At 38.9% G+C, this 23,219-nt stretch overlaps 1 pseudogene; it reads right to left on the bottom strand.

The window, feature by feature from the left end:
• Positions 1–14,330: 14,330 nt before the first annotated feature.
• Positions 14,331–16,602, bottom strand: LOC112165517 (annotated as a pseudogene).
• Between the last annotated feature and the right edge of the window lie 6,617 nt (positions 16,603–23,219).

Genomic DNA, 23,219 nt, shown 5'->3' with positions numbered 1-23,219 from the left:
AAGGGATAACGTTCGAAACCCTAAATCGAACCAAAATTCCCAAGGTGACGCCAAATGAGGCGAAACCACATCCGAGACCTCCCAAAGTCCCCGGAATACGTCCACGATCGATGTGACCAAACCACAAGTCGATCGGACGCTCGAATCCTCAAGGATCGAATAAATCGATCGGTATGAAACTGCAAAAATCATAACAATTCCATACGAACTCCAAAATTTGCACATTATATATCGAAACGCTCGTATCAACGAGTAGAACATATATAATACCAAAACCAATTCCTTAAGTGGCCGGAACACCGCCGGAATGCCACCACAGACGGTGGTGCACCGCCGCCGGCCAAAAACTCATTATTTCACAAAACTCCCAACATCAAAGTTCTTCATCTAAGCATGCTTGTGAATTCTCATAACTAGCTCGAAGTCAGAAAACAAGCATAAGGGGTCGAAAACTACCTCACAAGCCGTGAACAGTAATCCACACTGAGTTGAACAAGGTTTCACGTGAATCAATCCAAACAACCACCAAGGATCGATCAACGAGGCTGCTCTGAGCTCAATCAAGAAGACTTGAAGCCTCGCCGACGTCGGAACAAGGAATTCCGATCGGGTCCGAAATCCACAAACTGAACCGCCTTGCAGCGCCGCCGTGGAGGAGAATCGGCGCTAGAGGACACCAGAGGGACGACTAGACGGAGGAGACGATCCTATCTGGAAAGTTTCGTTGCCGGAGACCGCCGCAGTTGGCCGGAAAAGTCGGGTCGGATCGACCGGGTCAGTCGGATTATTTCGATTCTGAAGGTGCAGTCGAGAGAGAAGAGAGAGAGAAAGTAAACTTCCGAAAATGGAAGAAATGAAAATAGTAAGTTTCCAACTTGGGAAACTTCTATTTATACCAAAATGGAAATTCCTTCCAATGGCCATAACTTTCTCATACGAACTCCGATTCTCGCGTTCCACATGTCCACGAACTCGTATCAACGCGCTCTACAACTTTCGTGAAGGAAGTTTTCGGAGAATCCCAACGAATAAAAAGTCAACCTTTGGCAACCCCCCTAAAACCATATTCTTCAATTAATTATTCGCCCGAAACACTTCTGCTCCATCCACGAGCCACGAAACCGTCCAATAGTTATAAAATTAATTCTGGAAAATCCTCGGAAAATAATTACGAATTTCCGGGGCATCACATTGCAATTAATGGAATTTTAGATTGATGGAATTAAAGATTCCATTATTTATAAATTCCTACAGATTTTATAATTTTCTCATCCAAACGCACCAAATTGAAAGTGAGGATTTCATAATACCTAGAAGGCAATTCCCTCATTTAGTATTCTCAAGTTGGAATGTTTATATTTTTTGTGGAAAAAAAAAAACGAAGGAGTTCATTGCTCGAATTCCTATCTTAAATTCCCACCGAAATAGGTGTCATTTGAATTCGTTTGTCGTATTCAATTTTTAGTTCTTTATTAATTTCCTAAACAATGTTGCTTTCCACTTATTTTTTTTATTTGTTTTAAACTTTCTTAATTTATCACACATTCTAAATCCTAAATACATATAACAGAAAATTAGTCTGGGGGAATGGGGTCCCACTCCCCTCTAACCGCATATGCCTACATTCTCGCGTTCCCAAAAAAACTGCGTTTCTCTCATTTCAGACCCCTCTCCTACTCTTTCACTCACTTCGCCTCTTTCTTCCCATTGTGCTTCTTCTTCACTCTAGTTTTCACCATGGCGAAGAACTATCTCTCCATCAATCTTCCACCCCAGATGAATGTCGAGGCGGAAGAAGTTCATATCAATACCATAGCTGAGAGGCTGAGCAGTGTGCTAGCAGCGGTAGATAATCTCTGCCCTAGCCGTTGAAATTCGCTTTCCAACACTCTGGTGACTCTTGCCGCTCCTGTCATCACAAGTCCTCTTCAGGAGCTTGTGGATGAAGCAAAGAAGGCTGAGTTCTACTGCGCCGAGATTTGCAGATTTTGTAGGTTATTTTTCTCACTGGAGACGTCAACTCCTCTAAGGAGCTCAAGCCGATTTCCTCCTTGGAATTGTACTCCACCAACGCAGGCCTTGAATGCTCGATCTTCCATACCACAGAGAAGCTTTACCGACTCAAAGACAATGCTGAAACCTACATGGATGGGGAGAACACTGTCAGCTCTATCAAAAGGTTAGGTGATTTGAGGATATCCTCATCGTGGATAGGCTGGCCAAGGTTGAGTTTCTCAAACCTCATTGCTAGTGTCATGAACTTGACAAGGATAACAAAAAATTAGAGTTTGAAAGTTTCATCCAAAAAAATAAAATAGAATTTGCAATTAGTGAAATTTTTACTGATGGAGTTGAAGATTCCATCGTTTATAAATTCCTATGCATTTCACGATTTTCTCATCCAAACGCACCATAAGCAAACACATAGCTTATGTCTTGCTTGACCCAATTTTTTTTATCCCAAATAATCCAAGGCACGTTTTGGCCATAAAAATCTAGACAATAGGAGACCATATTGGAACAGAATTGGTGGCCCATAGCAGCCTTGTTTTAAAGGATATCGAAGATGTGGGAGAATTGAAACGTGAGAAAGTAGGGATGGCAAAAATCCTCATTGAGTAGGGTACCCATAGGGTATTCGACCCTAATGGGGAGAAATTCGGGGAAAATCTAGTAACTGGGATGGGGATCCCCAGTATTCGAATTTTGAAATCGGGTACGGGGCGGGGATGGTATTTTGATCCCCCATCCCCATACCCACCCAATAAGAATTATACGAAATACATATATATATATATATATTTGTTTATTTATTATATATATATTTTTGATATTATTTATAAATAAATATTTATGTAAACTTCATCTTTTTGTCAATATTTAAATTCTGTTAATAAATATGTTCAAAAAAAAGGAATATTCTTTTAATAAAAGATCTTTATCAACATGTTAATTTTCCTTGATTGAAATAAGAAATTTATTTTATTTTGATGTTCAATTTTAACTTCATATTTTACAATCCATAATTGTTTGTATAAATTTTTATATAATAAATAGGTAATATTGTTAATGGAGATTGGGGTGGGTATGGGGACCTAATCCCCAATGAGGACGGGGACGAGGAATCTCCAGTATCTTATTGCGGGGATTGGGGAGGGTATGGGGATGAAGAATGAAGTCAGGTATGAGGATGGTAATTTAATCCCCTTACCCTACCCTCCCCAAGACTCAAGGCAGTATGTGATTCAGTGCACGACTTGTTTTCTAACATGTCTTTAAAGTGAAACATGTTGCAATACCTTTATGCTTGTAGTGGTTCTTGGTTATAGTGATACTAGAGTGCCATATCGACATAAATCATGATAGAGAGAATAGTATTTTCTTTTTGTTTTCTAATTGTCCAACTTTGGAAAATTGTCATATTTTCAAGAATCTAGAGATAGAGTGCAGGTTTAATCATTCGATCGAGGTCATAATGGAAAGACTATTGTTGCTAGATCTATCCTTATTAGGTTATGCATATGTTCTCCAAGTTGAAGCCATGGGAATGAAAGTAGGTTTAATTTGGGTCAAAAGAGTTCATCTACAACAGCTCCAAGTCGAAGGTGATTCTCTCATTCTCATCCAAATGATCCGCAGAAATCTCAAAGTCACTTGGAGCATTTTTGATCCACTCTTGTATAGGACATCCAAGGCTGTCTCAAACTTTTCGGAAGGCGCCCTATGCGAACGCTTAAAATGTGGCCCTCCAAGCTTTAGTCTTATATGAAATTTATACTTGAACAAACTCACAATATAAGATCAAATAGCCAACAATGTATGATCAATGATACCTCATTAGATGAGCCTACAAAAGAGGCTAAATAGTCATTACAAGTGTAAAGTTTGCAGCAAAAATAATTACAAAAAGATACTTGATCTAAAACCCTCAAAATAATACGTTCTTCCAGCTAAGCTGATTGATATTCATTTGAAAATCCATCTCCTTGCTTTCTTAGCTGCAAAATCATCAATTAGTTTATCACAATTAATTTTTCCAAGATATTCATTCTCAATCGAAATTAAAGCAAGTCCATTGAAATCATCTACAACTTCATTTCCATCAGTATGCTGCTCTTCCACATTATCTTCCCTATTAGTATGCTTTTCCACATTATCTTCCCTATCAGTGTGCTCTTCTGCCTCTTCATGAACTAAATCTTCACCCAAACCTTCTGGTTCTCTAGTAATAACCTATCAAGACTTCCCTTTAAAGATTGAACCAACTCTGCATCATTTTTCTTCTTTAAACGTTTTGCATGTCCAGATAAACATTTTCTTTTAGGAGCCCATGCTTCTAAAATTTAACATAACGATGCAAATCAATGTGAGTATTGAGTAAGAGAACTTGATTCCTTGAAGATCAAAGACTCAGATGAGACTCTGTGGCTGCTCACTGTTCTTCTCCAATTTTCTCAATTCCCAGAATCCCAAAAAATTGCTAGACAGCCACGACCTCTGCAATTTGAAAACCAAATCAAACCATTAGGAATACTAAAGCAAACATTAATTTATTTGTAAATAACAAATCAAAGAATCATACATGAGTAGTGAGGTATTGAGGTCGATGAGAATTGAGGAGGAGAGAGACACGGAACGCAAAAAAAAATGGAGGAGGATAAGTATTGGTTGGATGGGGCCTCTTTCATATTATTTTAATTTTTAGTATTTATTTATTTAAAATAAAGCCATAAAAAAAAATAAAAAAATTGGGCCTTCTCATTCAAAGAATGTGAATGCAGAAAGAAGAGAAGAGTATAAAGTTGGTCCATTGGGGCCTTATTTCATATTTTTTACAGTTTTTAATATTTATTTATATAAACATAATACCTTAAAAAAAAAATCGGGCCCTCTCAAATTTGAGGTCCTATGTTGTTGCTCTCGTTGCACACGTTGAGAGCCGGCCCTGAGGACATCCATCATCTTAGCAACTCTTTCTAAGTCATCACTTTTAATCATGTTTTTTATGAAGACAATATGATTGCAGACTGTTTTGCTAGCTTAGGCTTCACCAAAATGAATTCTGGCAATTGATTTCAGGCAACTCTGAAACATATGCGATGAATTCTGGCCACTTTCAGCAACTCTTTCTAAGTCATCATTTTGATATATGTATTATTGGATTTGTTGTGATGCAAGCAATATTTGTGAGTGGGTTCATATTATTGTTTTGAGTGGTGAATTTTCGGAAAACAATATGTTGCGATTATGTTGATTTCTATTATTTTGAAAAGTGTTGAGATTTGTGGAACATTTTTAAGTCTTGGATGACTTATTTAATATAGGTTTTGTATAGGGGGTCACAGATAGTGATCAATTTTGGGAAATCTTTATTTATATTTGGGTAACATTTTGGGTCTAGTGCGACTCGCTTAAATATTTTGGTTTTATATCAGGATCCGAAGACTTGAGGGTTTGAGGATCGGGGGTCACGAATGTGACCAAGGCATGTTATCGAGAACCAAGCCTTTAGCCAGGTTATTGGTTACAATCAGTTACAGCTTTAGTCTGTCTGTCGGGGTATCTCACGAGGGTAACAGTGAGGTTACTTAGGACTCATGAGTACAGGTTTTTAAAAGAGAGTCTTAAGAGTATTCTTTCTTTTATTGTCCATGAAGGACATGGGTTTTCATATTTAATTGTCGGGGGTTCCATTAATATGATTTTGTCACAGTGTGACACGTGTTTATCTTATGAGTAAAGGATGGGAAGTTTCGAAAGAAATCAAGCATGAGTTGCTTCCTCAAAATGGAATTGGTGATTTGTGTGAGTTGCTTCCTTAAATGGAATAGGTGGGTTTTCTTGTGATTGGTGTGAGTTGTTACAATTGATGTATTTGAGTTTACTCATACAAGCTTTCATTAGTTTATCGGGTTTGTTGTGTGGCAACTCAGTACACTATTCAGTGGTCTAGGGGTTAATCCTGCAGGTCAGGGTAATCGTGACTGAAGCTAAGATCACATGGTTGCAGCCGTACATGTAGGAAGCTAATTTTGGGCTTTATTGTTGTTAAGATTTCCATTGTAGTAAGCTCTAACGAGCATTTACTTATTATTTTGTTACACAACTTGATCCGTAAACTTTTGTAACGTGATATTTGACTCTATTTCATCCCTTTCTCACAGGGGGCGGATAAACTCACAGGTTTAGGAGTACTTACCTTGGTTATTTTCTGCTGATCTTCACTGCAGATTCAATCTTCTTGAAAAGCTCACCTTTGCTGCCTTGATCTTTTTTAATTCCCTAAAAACACTCTTTGTACTGTGAGGTTGGTAATTTTCTGGTGGAGAAGACACTGCCCTGTCTACATCCATATTAGTGATTGGAACTTGAACTGGAGGTTGTGTTCCTGAGCGCATGCTGCAGGTTTGCTTCTTGAGCTGTTCATCAATTTGCCCCCGGACTTCCGGATCACATTCTACTTTGTATTTGCTTTGTGGGTTCAGGGCATCAATATGTACTTGGTTTAAAAGGAAAAAGTTTTTCAGGTATTTTGTATTGATGGTTGAACCATTCACGTCCAGTATAATTTTGAGATTACCTTGATTTATAATTGTTTTAAAAATCGAGGCGTAATATCTGCCTCTTTTCTTGTACACCTTTGGGGCCGAGGTGATAGCCACATTAATCAAACCCTCAGAAGAGAAATCCAGGTCTAAGTTTTCCCGTTGCAGACCTACCAGAACTAGGGCAAGGCTATGTTTAGCCCTCTTGCCATCCTCCTGATGCTCCTCCTCTCTTAGGCGACATTCACCAACAACTAGAGGACTAGCTGAGGTCCCATCCGACGGCGGCGACACCACCAACTCTGACAAAGGTCGGATCTACAAATTTTTCCTCTTCAACACATTTGGGACCCTGAAAGCAGGAAACAAAGAAGGAGAAATGGTAGGTTGCACATTCACCTAAAGACTAGGGCTGGAATGACTGGCCCTATTGTCTGATGCTGACCTAAATCCTCCAAAGCTTCGCTTCTGGTTCCTCCTCCCTAGGGCAACGCTATCCTCCATGATTCAGCATAGTGCACAGACGACAATGACCCAATAGCCTCTCATACCTAAAGTGAAGAATTAGGACATCAACATGAGAAACCCTAACCCTATGATCCAGGCGAACTTGTTCATTGATGGACAACACAAGTCAGACTCGAGAAACTGCCCGACATAGTGCCACACAATCCACCTATAAGACCTCTTCGATTGTCTCCCATACCTGATAGTAGGCTCTATCAGTATATCTGGAGGAAGGCCCTGCAACTCAACCCAGATTCAAAAGAAATCCAATTTCACCTTCGAAATCACAAAGAATCCATCATAGACTTTAAGGAGGATCATGGCTCGTTGAAAACCCCAAGGTCTGCCTTCTTCACCCTAGCGAGATTACGTTCGTGAGTGAACGTAAAAAGAAAATGATCTACTTTTGGTTGGACATCAACTGTCTCTGTCAATCTCCACATCACATGAACAACACTTATGAATGAATCCAACACCACCGCACCACTGGTGTTCAAACTACCCACCAAGTAGAAGTTTCTGGCCAAAGCCTCTTTCCCTGGAACTCAGAGGTTTCCACCGGATCTTCACCATCCTTGAGCAACAATCCTGGCAGTGATGGAGGCAATAGCAGCAGCCATGAAAAGGGGTCACCGCACAACCCAAAACTCAAGAATACCCTAACATTATAAGAGAGAGAAGGAGGGGGGGGGGGGGGAGAGTGTGTGTGTGTGTCGCGGTGCAAAGATAATTTTTATTAACCAGTCACAACATTCACAAACTAGGCCTCAGTTATTAATTTTATAGGCTTACAGCTTCACTAGAAAAAGAATATCTAGAATTAGAAAGTGGGTTATTAGGAAGAATAAGAAACCATCGATCACATCAGGTTTGGTTGAGGAGTGCCCTAGTTTATTTAATGACCAAGCTTTGAGCCGTCCGACTGTTGAATAGACGTTGGTGAGGAGTATAAGATTTTCTTAAAAAAAGTAGAGAAATTATTGCAACTTGTCAGCTTTAACTAAAATTGTGTTAATCTGTTGTCCACATTCATTCACAACTACACCAGTTCTTCAGCTATTGAGGACTTAGGTCGCTCTTCATCAATTTTTAAGACAGGAAGAGTTGACGATGGTTGGAGTGCGGCACAAGCTCTAAGAAACCTATTAGAAGTATGAAACAGATTAAATAAAGGAAAATTTTCAGTTTAGTACCCTGAGGTTTGGGGGTAACATCATGTCAGTCCCTGCTGTTTTAATTTGATCAGCAACACCCCTGTACTTTCAATTTCAATCAGCCGTGTCCAAATTTTACTGTTCCGTCCAAATCGAATGTTAAACGATGACCTGGCAACGACCAACTGATTCTGTGGGCCCACTTAAAGGGCTAAATTTGATATTTCACACAATTTTCCTAACAAAAAAAAAAATTAGATCGAATGATCCTAAATTTTGGAAGAACCAACGCGCAGGTCGTCAAAGATGGAAGAGAGCACATCACTCTTCTTCACTACAATACTACGTTCCGCTTTTTCTTCAATACAAGACTACCTTCTCCCACTCACAAAGCAAAACTCCGCCGCTCTTCACACCCTGCTTTCACTTTTCTCCCCGCCGCTCTGCAGCCCAACCAGACAGGGCCCACGACCCATCACCCACCTCCTTCTCTTCTTCCGTTAGGTCGTTCTGATCGGAGCCAGAAGGCAGCGCATCGTCCACTCCTCCGGCGGCCGTCCTCTGCAGTCCAACCAGAGAGGGCCCACAACCCATCACCCATCTCCTTCCCTTCTTCCATTAGGTCGTTCTGATCGGAGCCAGAAGGAAGTGCACGATCCACTCCTCCGGCGGCCGTCCTCAACTCTCCCCCATCGTCGCGGTCTGGGAAGAAACCCTCGACCCGACCCGAACTCAACTCAAGTCCCCGCTGTCCTCTTCGAATCGACAGTCGAACCCCGCTGCTGCTACTGCCACTACGAAACTCAACGTCACTAAACCTGACACAAATGCACCGCGCTTAGAGTCCACACCCTCTATCACCTCCGCCAAAAGTCGCAGCTAATCGGAGCCTTACCGCCTCAAAATGGGTCGTTGAAACAATCCCCATAACAACCACCAACGTCTCCGACCAAGGAAACTGCACCGCTCGGAGGCCTCCCAACTGTAAGGATTTGGAATTCTTAGAAGGATAATGTGGATTTTGATTTGCAACCGAATGACTATACTTTCGGTAGCTTAGTACCTTCCTGTTGTTCTTCCAAAATATAGGATCATTCGATCCAATTTTTTTTTTTTTGGTTAGGAAAATTGTGTGAAATGTCAAATTTAGCCCTTTAAGTGGGCCCACCAAAGCTGTTGGTCGTTGCCAGGTCATCGTTTAACGTTCGATTTGGACGGAACAGTAAAATTTGGACACGGCTGATTGAAATTGAGAGTACAGGGGTGTTGCTGATCAAATTGAAACAGCAGGGACTGACATGATGTTACCCCCAAACCTCAGGGTACTAAACTGAAATTTTTCCTTAAATAAAACAAGCCTGCAGAGAGAAAAATGCTAACTAACTGCAGAAGTAGATTTTTTTTCTTCTCCCAAACATTATGATCTAAAGAAAATGAGGCATTGTATTTAGGGATAGGTAAAGCAAGATGAGACTGAAAGGGGTGATGATCAGGCCATAACCATTTAATCCAAAAACCAACACAATCACCATTCTGATTGCTACTCTCAATAGCAATGAGATGAATTATTCGGAGGTAAGTCCAGTTTTGGATGATTGTAAATCTTACCTATCTGCTTTTCAATCAGTTAGAATTCGGCATATCTACCGTGAAGCAAATGGTGTTGCCACAGGCTTGCTCACCTTGCTAGTGTTGATTAGTTAGATGATGTTTGGTTAGATGAGACTCCTGCTATTATTTAGGATGTACTCTACGAGGATTATTGTCATTGTTCTAATGTAGCATAAGGTTCAGGTTTTATGTCCCCCCATTGCAAAATATAATTTCAATAAATGGAACCGGCCGCGGGGCTGAGCCTCCCAGCTCGGCTGGTTTCCAAACCCCTTTATATATATATATATATATATATACACATACATACACGGAGCGGATCGAGAGAGGACATCCGCACTTTCGCTAAAGTGCGGACGACGGCACTGCAGCCCAACTCAGGCCACGACGGTGTGGCACTAGTTGCCGGAGGGAGACCAGGGGTCGGACGGACCAGTCTGCAGTTGGGTGGAGTCGTCGGCGACGAGGTTGCAGCGCTGCATGTCAGGTTGCAGTTGCAGGTGAGGTTGCTGCCCAGAAACATGCAACCTCGACCTCCTCCGACCTCGATCGCTGTCTAGAAGCCGTCTGGGATGCTTCCGGCCTCCTTTCGGTCCGATTTGCTCTGCCGTCGAGGCCTGAGCGGGGCTGCAGCGCCATCATCCTCACTTTAGAGAAAGTGCGGACGTCCTCTCTTGATTGGGCCTGTATATATAATATATATATATATATATATATATATACACACACATACACATATATACAGTCTGGCTACGGTGCAGATGACCGTACCGTGCGGATGGTACGGATTTCCAGTTTTCCCCCACTTTCCGATCACATTTTCACATCTTAACCGTTAGTTTTTAGGTCCTAATGTATAGATCACTTCTGTAAAATTTCAGCCAATTTGGTGATCATTAAGGCATCCAAAACTGCAAATTACAACAATGTACACGAACGGTTCCGGTTCTACAGATTCGGTTTGTTTGTGTAACTTGCAGTTTTGGATGCCTTAACGATCATCAAATTGGCTGAAATTTTGTAGAGATGATCTATACATTATGACCTAAAAACTGAACGGTTAAGATCAAAATATGTGATCGGAAAGTGGGTGAAAATAGGAAATCCGTACCAAAATTTCGGTACGGACGTCCGCACCTGAGAAAAATTCTATATATATATAAACTAACACAATCAACCCAATACCTTCCTATAAAGTAAAGTAACCACTATGCATAGAAAGAATCAGATTCAAAAATATGATCAACCACCTTTGAATGGTTGTACAAGTGTACAACCACATTTATAGTAAATAAGATGCAATGGGTTTGAAAAAGCATGATCGGGGCAAAAGAAGACTGAAACTATTTGCCTAGCGTTATGATTGGGTCGAAGAGATCTGCGTTCTGTAACTCCGGTCAAAGGCATCAGCCTCACACTGAATTCTGGCTAATCTGGTTATCGTAGCTAAGGACATTAAACTCAATATCTTAGGAGGAAACCTCGACCAAAATTTTTATCAATTTCAGCCTTATCGCACAAAAATAGCCAAGTTAGTAAAAGTTACACCCTTTCCTACAACCCTATGTTGATGCAGACGAAAGGAATTCTTTAGTCATAAAAAACTTGATCTTCTACTTCCAAGTTTCAAGTAAACATGGAGACCACTGCATTGCAAAAACTATCATGCAGAACAGTACTATATAAATGAGAAATATTATTAAATTGAAACCCAAGGTTCTACGATTTTGTACTCTCATCTCAGGTCTTAGGCCTGAAGAAGTCTAATAGATTTTGTTTCCAAATATCCAAAAGATCAAGTTTCAGAATACAGGTTTCCCATCATGACGTTTAACCGAAGATTCTTACTGTTTCATCTTTCCAATCATGATGGCTCCAATTATTTATTTACTAATTAACAATGTTCTTAAATATGAATGACCAAATCAAGTATTGTTGCACTTTTGATTGCTATATGCAATATTGGACAGTAGTCAGTAATTGCATATAAACCCGGTCTTTTAAGCCATTCCACACTCTTTTTCAATCTTTTTAGCCAGGCACAGTACTCATGCAGGACAGGATTGGAGTTGACATTGATCCAAATCAAAACCAATAACAGTTGCCAATCTGAGAGTGCATCAAAGTTTGAAGCTTGAACCTTACATACCTCGTCAGGCATTTATTATGTACAATATTTAGCATAATATAATTAAATAGATGAAAACAAGAAAAGTTGCGATATGAATGACCTCAAAACTTACTTGAAGCCGCCATAGAAATGATGAAGAGCCCTAGCCATTGATCTGGGGGCAGCTTCCACCGAGTCTTCAGAGCTGACATCTTCTTCGGCTTTGGGTCACCTACTTCAACCAGTGACACTCTTGATAGAATAAGGGTTTGGTGCACTGGGGATTGGTGTTGGATATGGTACATAGAAGAACAAAATCAATATCGGATGGACAGAGGAAAAGAACTATAATTAAATTGTGCACATGTTCATAGTCTCCAACCTATCCATTCTGAAGGTGAAATTACCACACAAACATGTAAACACGAAAATCCTGCAACGAATGAAAAAATGACACGTGTACCAAATAATATATTTTTATTAATGAATTTGAGGATTACAATCTCTGTAGATGCTATTTCACAAGAATCTCCTCTGATTCGATCTCTGATGTTGATTTGATCCAAGGGTGGCGAGCACTTGATCTTGAATCAAACGGTTGCAGTGTGAACTTCTTGCTATGTTGACGATTTGAGGAAGACGATTTACCAAGGGCTGTAGAAGCTTGATCTTGATCGGATTTAGGCCACGAGTTGTGTCACGTGGAAGGCGTTCTTCGGCTTTGGTAGGGGATGAACCAGCAAGTGTGTTTGGTGCTTGTTGACTCTCCTCGAGCTTGATGAAGAACTTGTAGAGGATTTACTTTGTTGACGACTTGTAGAAGGCGGTTGATCAAGGGATGCAGAGGCTTGCTCTTGATCGGATTTGAACCACGAGAAGTGTCACGTGGCGAGTATGGCTTTGATGGCGGATGAATCAGCACGTTTGCTTGGTGCTTGTTGATTTTCCGAGAGTTTGACAACTTCTGAGTTTGTAGGTGATTTCCCTTGTTTGTCTGAAGTTGGCGAGGTGAAGAGACCGGCTATTTGGTAGCTTGATGGTTCTTCACGAGCTTGGGAGACTTCTGAGCTTTGGAGAGGTTTCTTCCGTTTGCTTGCATCCCTCTATCTGTCATCGTCCCCATTTGAGAGGGGGTATTTATAGTGTCGGCGTCTCTCTCAATTTGGAATGCCTTGATGACACGTAATTAATTGCATTTTCCTTAATAACATAATCAAATCAATCAGCCTTAATTAACTGATTTAATCATGACCATTAAGGAATTAGCCAATCAATTTGATGGCTGATTTTAATTGTATTTCATTAATAGCATAATCAAATCAATTAGCTTTAATTAATTGATTTAATCATGACTATTAAGAAATTTAGCCAATTAATTTGATGGCTGATTTTCATCTTGATTATCAATTTAAATAAATTGACATCTAATCAGCAGACGAAATTTAATACTTGATTTGACTCGGAATCAATTGATTTAATTTGATTGATCCGCTTTAATATCAATTGATTTAGCTGGAACAAATTCATTTAATGCCGTCAAACCTTTCATGTGTCGCCAAGTGTCGTTCTCTGAGTCTGCGTGATTTTGCTTACTTACCAGCCATGTGCACATTTTGTGGGACCCACATGCTGACTATGTTTGTTCGGTCATAATTTCAAGTGTTGACCGAATTATTTAATGAATTTTATTTTCATTAAATTTTTAGTGTCTACAAAACACTAAGCAGCCACCTTGTTTGAGTGCTCATAATATATAGAATGGTCATGCCTTTTCCCATGAGTCATAAAAAAGGATCATAACAAGGCCAATATCTTCTCTGAGTGCTCATGATACAGACTGGTCATGCCTTTTCCTGCAAGTCATAAAAAGGTTCAGGCAAAGTCAATTGGAAATGACACACTAATTTTCTAGTTATCACACTTCTGTTAAATGTATCTGTCTTCTGGTTTTATTATTGATCAAGGAGATTTTTTAAGCAGGTACTTGAATATGTTAAACAACAATCTACCATAAATAATGACAATTTCCTACCACTATAAAATAAACAATACTTCAAAACCTTCTTTGTTCATCTTCAACTTCACCATAACCTTTCAGAAGACAAGGTACAACTAAAATCGTAGGAGCTATCAAATCTTAACTGAATGATCATATTGAAAAATATATTGAAAGAAACTGATCAATACAATTTGAAGAGATGTTTTGGAAATTCGTACTATTATGCCTAAGAGCTAACATTCAAAACAGCATAGATACATGTAGAACTATGGACTGACTAGAGCACATGTCAGAGTAATTATTTGACTACAGTAAATACATTGGTTTAGTAAGAAGTCATAAAAACTACTACAGGAACCTACTTGTGATATAGGTTGATGCGTGACAATGGCCTCGATCTCATAACTGTTAAATCCAAGATTGGGATATTGAGATTTCAAGATTGTCAATGGGAACCGAAAGTGAACACCCAAGAAATTTCAGTTCAGTACATACGCTTAAAGTAGCAATACAAGCAGGAGACTTGAGATTCCTTGGAACACAATGGCAAGGCAACACTACATTATGTTCATTGTTTCCCTTTGTTAGGGGCACATATAGTCTGCGCAGAGTGAAAACCATGGAAAGTTAGTAACTGTTACAAAGGCTGGAAGACTAGGCTTCCGTTGTCTGGAACAACTTTCAACTTCTGCAATAATGGTCCAAGCTTCTTCAATTTCAGGGCCTTCCTTCTGGTTCAACTCTTCTTCCAACTCAGCCTGAACATAAATGCATTGCTTAACAAACGGGGGAAGAGAGCTGAAATTTCAGTAAGAATAATCAGGACCTATATACATATCAAAGTTCCTTTTAACGCAGCTAGTGAGGTCTCCAGGCGCTTTTGACAATCGGGAATCATCATCCTTGATTCAACCAGCACATTTTCCTGTAAGAAAATCAAGAACAGAGGAATTTAATTGGAAATCAACACATGGAAACTACATCAATGGAGTCCTTAGTAAGTAGCAAAACTTTCATATTGCAATCAGAGTAAGGATTTGAGTCAATGAACTTTAGATCCAACAATATACAATCTACTAGGTAATTGTACATTTAAATATTGACCAATTAGAACAGCAATGAATCAAGCAATCACGGCAGTTTAATTCTGCACTAGTAACAGTGCACCTAATCATAGCCTTTTGCACATTCCTCAATCCTCAGAGTAGATGCTGTGGGCTGTAGCCTTTGCATTGCATACCCTTATTCTTCAGTAATAGAAACTGTTAATCACTATAGTGTGCACATACTACACGCATGCAAGCAAACAAATAGGTCTTCACTTTACATGCATATGTACAGAATGTTAATTGACATCTGACTGATTAGCCACAAATGTTTCATTCCATTTATTACTCAGAAAATCCTTTATATATCTCGTGTGTGATGTTTCCGACCTGATTATACTTCTCTATCTACAAACAAGTATCATTACATACATATAACAAACTTGCTCGAAGACAATTTATAGGCACTGGGCTCATAGAGATTGCCTACAATTGGAATAACTAATATTCACAAGCTTAACAGAGACATCAAGGTTTCTGTTCTATATGACAGAAGAAGGAAAGAGAAAAAGAAAAAAACAGTTTAACAGGCAGCTAAAACTCTTTGGAACTTCTCCACCTCGTAAGACAAACAGGAACAAAACCATCAACACCACTGTCACCTTCCTAGTATGGCATTTTGCTATCTGAGTTCAGTACAAAGACCCCAACGAAATAGGAAGGACATTGTGGGTTTTCTGCCTGGGATCCATTTAAGAGAAGTTTATATGTCATTTGCATTTCATAGAGGATCAAGGGTTTAAGGTGTGAAATGGTTTAAAATAACCAGAGTTGCGAAAAAATGGTATGGGGAGGGAAACCCTAAATCTCTTTAAGAGCATTGACATCAGTACTCACTTGGCAAGTGATTTTCCACTTACATTATTTGGGGCCAACCTTTTTAAACATCATGAGGCTCCAATAGCCACAGATAAGGAAAAATAATACATGCAGAAAATCACCATGAAAACATAGTAAGTTTTTTGAGAAAGGTCAACAAAATTGTAACTGATATCCATTACTATAGTTCCCCTAAAGGTACGAAACATATCTATTTCATAAAACTGCCAAGAAGATATCATCCTTGACTCAAATAGAACAGCATGACAGGATGCAACAGATCAAAATAGCATTGCAAAGTTGAAGAGTCTCAGGAGACGATATGCAAAAAACTGACAGACAGATTTAATCCCAATTCTGTTCATGTTTGTTCTTTTCAAAAGATAAAAGCTCTTCATGACAGCAAAAGTTTCATGCACAGAAGATTTCAGAAGATACACATTTACATACAATGCCAACCTAATATTGCCATCGGTTGCATGATAACAATGTTAACCATACCTGTTGCTTGAGGTCATAAGGATCAGCTCCTTTCCCCTTCATGTCTGCTGTTTTCACAGCCTCTCTCTCAACCTCTTTCTCATAAGAATGAAACTCCTTAACGAGGCGTTTACAAGTCCCAGTCTTGATTTTCAGATTCCTTAAGAGTTGCCATATCACCTATCAAAAGAACCACTTTCTTGAGAGAAATGAAAACCACAGAACCCAAACATACGCTGGGAAAATATCTCAACATAGCAAAGATTCCCATTCGGGAACGGCGAAACTCCAAACCAAACTACATCTTTCGGTTTGCAACCAAAAATTTCTAGTGAAACATCATGTGTCTTATAAATAGTTCCCACATTGTATAGCATATTACAAGTTGTATAACCTATCATCATGTTATGAAACTGATTAGCAGATGCAACCCAGCCCTAATCATCCTATACTATATAACTCATATCATCAACCCAATGCAATTCTAACTAGCTTAAACTTGCAAAATTATATCTCACTTTCACTCCAAATTCGTTTGACTATTGAAGACCCCATACCAAGTAAACCCATTCACTGAACTTGGGTACAAGATTAGAAGCTAAAATGGGATATGGATATCGACTTGAACAGCAGAGCAGAGATAGCAGTGGATCGTGAAACTAAGCGATGTAAGATCTGAGATAGAAGTAAGAATTACCAGAGAGTCGTGAAATCGGGATGCGTTACCGGCGACTGTCGCGTCCTCCGTCCTCTTCTGGGCGCTGGAGTTGTTTTGTACTAGTCACTTACACTGCGATGTAGTGAGAAAGTTTGCTGTCTCTGCGATTTTTTATTTTTTATTCTTGAGGAAGTCAATCCACAAGATACTCACACGCGATTGGGGATCACGCGTCAACTTTCTCTCTCCTCGCCAAAATTTTAATAGGAAAAGTCAATACGTTTGTACAATGTTCTAAAAATCGATAGATAGAAGGGAGACGCTAGAGAGGGGTCTAGTCATACGCAGCAGTAGATGTTAGGGTTTGCGGCTCAAAAACTAATTCCTTGTTTGTTTTGGATTCTTTGCTTTTGAAGGATTTGGGTTAGTTATTCTAGTGTACATATCTAGAATTCTTGGAGTTTTTCCTTCCTCTATGATTTTGAACCCTATTATAAGATTGACTAATTGTGAGCCTATAAATAGGACTTTAGAGGCATAGCTTTAGGTGTGAATCAATTGAGAGTTCTAATAATTTGAGAGATTCTGAGAGTTTTGAGAGATCGGGTGTATTTGGAAACACTCTATTGAGAATATGGGTTCTGACGAGAGAGGTTATTTGAGTGAAAGAACCAAAATGTTCTTCAAAAGTTTGTAATCTTCTTCTTGTCTAGTAGATCCACCATCATCAACACTCGGGGACGTAGGCCAACTGTTTGACCGAACCTTGTCAACAATCTTGTGTTTGCTTGCATAGTTTGTGATTACTGTCTTCATTCGGTTTTTCAGTCTTAGGCTAGGGAATTCGGAGGGTGACCCGAATTTCCTAACAAGTGGCATCAAGAGCAAGGTTTCAAGAGCTAGAGGAAAGATGGGGATTGAAGACGTCGAGACAAGAGTTGATAAATTTGATGGGCATGATTTTGTTATGTGGAGGTCTCAAATAATTGACTATTTGAATCTAAAGAGACTGTCTCTTTGCTAGGAGTTAAGCCAAAGGACATGAAAAAGGTGGATTGGGAGAAACTTGACACTCAAGCTTTAAGAGCTATTCGACTATAGCTATCAAACGAAGTTCGGCATGATGTGATTAATGAGAAAACTATTAAGGGTTAATGAATACTTTGTCTATGATGTTTGAGAAACTAAGAGCCACTGAGCAAGTACACTTATTGAGAAAGTTGTTTTCAATGAAGATGAGCAAAGTTGGTTAAGTGCGAAAACAAAAAGCAGCGGTTTGCGATATTGTCGAAAAATTGGCCATGGTAGATATCATAATTAGAGAACACCTCAAGGCGCTAGTGCTATTGACCTCTATCCCAGATACTTGGGATGTTACTGTCAACTCTATTTGCAGTTCAGCTGGAAAAAATAAGTTGGTCTACAACGAAGTTCAAGATACCCTTTTGAGTGAGGAGTCTAGGAGAAAGAAAAATGAAGATGAAGAGTCATCTATGAATACATCTGCTTTGGTTGTAAGAGGGAGATCTAATGTGAAAGAGGGTTTGAATCGTGGTAGATCAAAGTCGAGAAATTTTAGAGATCAAGATAGAGACAAATATAAGGAGTGTCATTACTGTCATGATTTTGGGCATATCAAATATAATAGTCCAAAATTGAAGTCAAAGAAAGCTACTACTGCAGCGGTGGCTAGTGAAGATGATGGAGAATTTTATAGAGATGCACTCATGGCACATCATGTTTAGAAAAGCCACAAGATGAGTGAATTTTGGATACAGGTTGTTCTGAACACATGTGTCCCAATAAGGATTGGTTTTCTTCCTACAAGTATGTGAAGGAAGGCGTCACGCCCCAAATTTCAAGCACAAATAATAATACAATTACATCAAATATAAAGCACTAGGCATGATGGTTCGGACACCAATACTAAATAGCTGTGAAATTTTTCCTTTAAATAAGGTCACCAACAATGTCCCGAACCCAAAATGTGAATACAGACTCGTTCTTTAGAGTCACATATTTCATTAAACAAAGTTTATAAATTAAATTGAAACATCAATTCAATAAGTAATTGCATACACAACACTCGTTATATAAGGGAAGACTAATAAGTGCGTAGCACAATTAGGTAGTAAACCTACCACTGCAACAGCAAGGAAGTTCTACGGCTTCAACTACGCTCACCCTAACCTACAGGATAAACCCTACACCATGGAATAGTGCACTAGGTTGCAACCACAAACCCTGTAAGCTTTTCCAAGTTTGTATGAGTAAACTCAAAAACCAGAAATAGAAACACATGCTTAAGTTCTCTCAGCCTAATAGTCAATAAGCATATATCACAGCATCAGCTATCAATTTCTCAAAATTCAATAGCATGCATCAACAAGTCTGCTAGTGACAAAATCTATATGCTCAAACGTCAAATCAACATTCAATTTCACGATCATAGTTCAAAATAAAACCACTTCAAATAATGTTTGAAATCATTTTCATGCTCGAAAGTGAATCACAAAATCACATAATCTGTGATAAATACACTCAAATCTACTTGAGGAAGCAACTCACGCAAACAGCTATAAATCCACTCAAATCAACTCACGCATTGTTTTCTTTTCCAAAGCTCAACACCCTTTTCTCAAAGGAAACATGTGTCACTCCGTGACAAATCATATTAATTGAAGTCTCAACAGTTCAAATATGAAATCAAAGTTTCTCATGGACGATAAAAGAAAGGCTACTCTCAAGATTCTCTTTTAAAACACGTAGTGAGTCCCCGTTAACCCGCAGTTACCCCCATGAAGTACCCCGGTAGACAGACTAAAGCTCTAACAGATCATAACCACTAGCCCATCCAAGGTGTGGTTCCCGATAACATGCCCATCTGTGACATCTGAACATACCCATTTGGTCTTCAAACCAGGATCTCCATAGATCAAAACATTTTAAAGAAGTTGCGCTGGACTTAAAAATGTTACACCAATTACGATCACCATATGTGACCTAATCCCAGTCACCATATGTGATTCAATCTCGATCACCATCTGTGACAAAGATCAAAATATTAAGCGAGTTACACTGGACCCAAAAAGTTCGATAAATCTACTCAAAGATTTCCAAATCTTGCTCACCATCCGTGACAAGATTAAAACATATATCAAGCGAGTCGCATTGGACCCAAAATGTTATTCTAATCTCAATACTTTTCAAAACAATAGAAATCATCATTTCCAAAATATATTGTTTCCCTAAAAGTCGCATCTCAAAATAGTAACGTCAACAAAATCATGCATATTGTTTTCATCACATATCACAAAAACATATATATTTCACGTAAATATACATATGTAGTCATTCACTCAAGAATGCCACTATTACCAACTATAGTCATAGTTAAATAAATAACTCTAAGATGATAAGGTAACCTTGTTCTTAAATGAACATTGTGAGATTTACTCACCTCGAAATTCCTGCGGCATCTTCTATACAGAACAAAACAGCACAACCACAAAATATCCGTCCAAGAATACTTCGTCAAGTACCTAATCACATACGGTTGCAACTTAGTATATGAATCACAAGAGATTTAAGTCCGAAACCCTCGTTTTGAACTAAAATCCCTAAAAGTGGCTCCAATCGAGGAGAAACCACATCAGAGACCACCCAAAGTCTCTGGAATATTTTTACGATTGATATGTCAACACCAAAAGTCCATCGAACGCTTGAATCCTCACAGATCAAATAATTCAAACGGTTCAAAACCGTAAAAATCATAACATATTCATACGGTCTCCAAAAATTACGTATTATATATCAAAACGCTGTTATCGATAAGTGGATGATATATAAAACAAAAAAATGTCCCTTACATGGCTGGAACGCTGCCAAAGAGCCGCCACAGGCCCTCCATGGGCTAAACTCAACAACTCAACAATCTAACCGGTCAAAAATGTTCATCGTGAAGAGTTGAGCAACTTTCATACCTACAGCTAAGTTTGGATCGATCTAGATCATCCTAGATCAAGCTTGCAAGATCGATCAAGCTCCAAATTCGTTGTGCACCGTTGATCAAGCTCCAAATTCGTTGTGTACCGTTGATCAAGCTCCAAACCAAATTCGTTGTCTCTGCCGTATGATCAAGCTCCAAATTTGTTGTGTACCGTTGATCTTCAAACCTTGATCTTTTCCTCCACACTTTGAATCGTTCTTCAAGGCTAGTATGAGTGTGATCTAGAGGAGGAGACAATTCCAGAACTGGGAGGATCGGTCGAGATAACGCCGGAATCGAAATTTCTAATAAGGTCTGAACAGCTTGGTTTTGGGTGCTTTGGTCGCCAGTTTCCAGTCATTGTTGTCGACAGCAAGCACTAGAGGGAGGACGGCGACGTTGGTCTGAGCTGAATAGGGCCAGTCCCGTTGCAGGTGATAGGAGCATTTTTATGCGACGTTTCAATAGTTATTTCCTCATATTTTACTTAGTTATTTCCTTAAATAAATAAATTTTAATTTAGTTTTTATTTTCTAGGTACATTGGAATAAATGGAGCAGAAAATGAGCTGAAATGAAGAAATGGAGTTTTCCTGGTCCGACTAGGAATCCCAGTCAACGCAGGAATCCTGATGAGGTTAGGAAACCTGAAGGCATTAGGAGACCACATGATGACATGGGAGATATTTTGGGAGACTAAATCTGATTTTTGCATGGAAAATCAAGGAGATTACGTCGAGAATATCAAGGGAGAATTTTAAGGAAGAAAAGATTCAAAACAAGTCCAGATTCGTTCCTCAATTCCCTCAAGATATGTTGGCTGAAATTAGAGAATAAAATCTGCAATTTTAATGTGAAAATCAAGAGAAAATCAAGGGGAGGACATTAAGGATAAAGCCATGGAGAGATTTAAGGGAGAAAATGTCCAAAATGAGTCCGGATACATTGTCTAGGTTCATGCCTAGATATTTGGCCGAAAATGGTGAATAAAATCAGATTAAATCTTGAGAAAATTAGCAATAATATATTTGGAAAGATTATGGATTTATTTTGGAGCTTTTTGATTAGTTGAGTGACATGGCAGAGCTGATATGGCATTAATTCATTGGTTGGAGCTGTGTGGTGCAACCAGAAAATTCCTTAGAAATTAAATTGATGAAGCCTTGCCTTCCCCTATATAAATCCCCCTATGCTACACCACAAGACACACCTCTTCATTCAGAAAATTCTCTCCATAACGTCAAGCTTTCTCTCCATCCTCTAGTCTCAAGTCTCTGCGTCTTCAAGCAAAGAGAAGAAGAGAAGAAGAAGCCATGAAGCCTCCTAGCCGCCATCATCCACCTTGTGTCGTGAAGCTTTGGAGCCTTGCTTTCAAGATCCAAGACCAACGTCTCAAGCTTTCCACCATTCATCCTTCATGGTGTAATTCTATCTTATTCCTTGTAACTTTTTTGGTTTTCTTTGTTTTGATTTCGTATGAACTTGATTTCTAGTTGACATAAACATTAAGGGCAAAGTTTAAAGCCTATTTTTATGTTTTGAAATAAAGTTGCGATTTTTATATGTTGATTTAAATGTTGCTTATGTGAGATTGCTTGATTAATTTTGGATTACAGAAAACTTTTGCATGTTTGTGTTCTTTGGTGGCCAACTTAGGATATATGTATGTAATTGGAGCTAGATTTAAGTAGTAAAGGCTTTGGACAAAAGTCGAAATCAATTAAGGGGGATTGCAAATAGGTGAACTTATTCATAACTAGGTTGTGCACTTTGGTTGACATCCTTTCTTTGTTCTTCATGCGTTGAATGTGTTCTTGATTAGCTAGCTTTCTAGACTATGATTGCATGTTCAATAGGATTGATTTAGGTGCTTTCACTTAGATTAATTATTCAAGGAAAGTAAAAAATGGGAAATCGTTTGCTTTCTAACGTTTCACATGGTCAACTTCTTTCTCATGACATAGAAAATCAACTATAGGAATTGTGATTGGATTTCTTGCATATGATTGTGGTTTTGATCTTTATTCCTTGCGTTCCACCCGTGTATATATGTTTTTACATTTTCTTTATTTTATTTATTTAATTTTTGATTTAATAATCCTAAAACCCCCTTTTGTTTGTTTTATTTTTGTCAATAATACTTTATACCTATTTTAATTCTTTAGTTGTTTTTGCAATTACAGGTGTACCCTCAATCCCCGGAATAGAACGATCCCTATTTACTATATACTAACGATGACATT

The sequence above is a fragment of the Rosa chinensis genome, chromosome 1, assembly GCF_002994745.2.
Source record: "Rosa chinensis cultivar Old Blush chromosome 1, RchiOBHm-V2, whole genome shotgun sequence".
Lineage (NCBI taxonomy): Eukaryota > Viridiplantae > Streptophyta > Magnoliopsida > Rosales > Rosaceae > Rosa > Rosa chinensis.
The sequence above is the reverse complement of the archived record's forward strand: the minus strand, read 5'-3'. Positions and strand labels throughout refer to the sequence as shown.